The sequence below is a fragment of the Marmota flaviventris genome, chromosome 11 (assembly GCF_047511675.1).
Source record: "Marmota flaviventris isolate mMarFla1 chromosome 11, mMarFla1.hap1, whole genome shotgun sequence".
NCBI classification, from domain to species: Eukaryota; Metazoa; Chordata; class Mammalia; order Rodentia; family Sciuridae; genus Marmota; species Marmota flaviventris.
The window spans coordinates 90,968,034-90,970,106 of NC_092508.1; the positions used below are offsets into that span (position 1 = coordinate 90,968,034).

At 31.3% G+C, this 2,073-nt stretch overlaps 1 pseudogene; it reads right to left on the reverse strand.

The window, feature by feature from the left end:
- Positions 1 to 1,635: 1,635 nt before the first annotated feature.
- LOC114093978 (small nucleolar RNA U3) lies at positions 1,636 to 1,751 on the reverse strand (annotated as a pseudogene).
- Between the last annotated feature and the right edge of the window lie 322 nt (positions 1,752 to 2,073).

Genomic DNA, 2,073 nt, shown 5'->3' on the forward strand with positions numbered 1-2,073 from the left:
CTCTAAAAAGCTCAACATATTCAATATTAGCCAAAGCCAAAGCCATGATTAAGAAGAAAACCCACTGTCATGAAAATTCCATAATGGTTTTGCTTAGTTAAAATAATTGCCTATAGGATTTTTTGATACTTGAGGGTAGAGAGGGTTAACAATTATTTTCTTTCTAAGCATCAGTAATTTGAGTCAACCTAACTTTAAGAATAAACTCTATTCTGTATGCCATGCCTGTCCCTAATTTCTTCCACATGTGTGACATATTTTTCAAGTAGTGTTGACTGGAGCATAGAATTTCCATTCTATTATTCCCCTAGATGAAGAACATTCTAAATTTCAGGAAAAGCATATGATATTTGCAATATGTATAGATCCCTATTAAAAGCTTTGCTATTATTGACAGCATGTAGTTAGTTTCATGTTGCTCTTTTGTTAACAATCCACATATTTTCTTTAAAATTAATTTAGATATATCCATCATCCTATTTAAAATTTGACTGCCTTGTAAAGTATATGAAAGACATTATAGTAAAAAGTATAAAATTAATAAAGAAATATATCTGACACAACAATTGTATACCTGGCATATTCTTTTCCTTATACACACAGTTTAAAAAAATTTCATTACTCATTGGCCCAATTTTGCATTTAAATATGAATTCATTTAATTTTACTTTGCAATCAGGTAAATTAGTGAGAAGGAGTCTAAACAATATGCTTTAATTGCGTTTATAAATTATTCTCTCTGTCCTTCATGAGTATTCTTTCTTTTTTAGATATTGAAATGTGGTGTCTAAATATAAAGTGCAGTAACATCTGGTTCTAATTGCTGGTTTGAATAATATAGACAGACCTTCAACATTTCATGCTTTTGAAAGGATGTGTTTAGTAGGAGGTACTGAGTCAAAGGTTGTAAAAATTTTGTACCACTAAAAATAGTTGAAATCTAAGATTCATTTAAAATGGAAATTACCACTTACTGAGCAAATAGTTCCTCTCAATATAAGGTGTATTTTTTGCTAGAAATGGTTCATCAAAATAATCTTGGGTTTTTAAAATATCCCATATACCATAATTTTTATAACCAGAATAGTTTAATTTTTCACAGATACCTGTCTTATTCAAATTTTGAAGTTAAATATTAATCCAATAATTGGCAAACTTATATATTATACAAGGTTTTGCCTTTGTTTGTTTGTTTGTTTGATTGTGTCTATTTCAGTAAGCTGGAGTGGAAGAGTTCCATTTTCTTCAAGGTGACAGGGGCAGATAGATTGTGGAACTAGTAGTAATAATGTGTGTGTGTGTGTGTGTATCTTAGAGGTTATGTGTTGTGACAGATCACTGTGTCTCACTTAAAAGTCTTCTGAGTGCTCGTGTATGTGTTTGATCCATAATTCCTTTCTTCAATCAAAAAAATCCACCCTCCAAATATTTGTTCTACCCATAACTCTTTTGTGAGTTCTTATTTTGTGGCTTTATTGCTGCAGCACCCTTTAGAAAGAAATGCCAGTTACAATGGACTTTCATCTGATAAGCACTCAAAAACAAAAACAAAACAAAAAACATGAGCGGTTGCTTTAATACCTAATTTCTACTTATATCAGTAAAGAAATTTGATGTCTTGGGACATTACACAACTCTTCTATTTAAAACAAAATCTAATATGTATCTGAATTGAAGATATCTTGACAAGGATAAATGTTTCTTCCTTTCTAGTAACATACTATAGAAATGATCCCTGAAAGTATAGTCTTTGTTTCGTCCTTTCTAAAAAGACCAATGTTTTGGAATTCTGTTTGTCTCAGGAAAGGTCTATTATTTGTTAGGAATCTGAGACCATATAAAGCAGGAGCATTCCAAGAATTTCTAAATGATTACTTCTGAAATAGTATTACAGTTCATTTTGGTAGATTCCTGCTTTTAAATTATCAGTTTACTTGGGCACAGTGATCATTTAATTGGACCAACATCTCTGTTCTTAGAAGACCAGCAGTAGGTCTAAATACTATGAGTGTGGGAAACTCATGGTATTTAAGAGCCACAGATCTCTGCAGCTGGATTTCCTTGGTTCACACT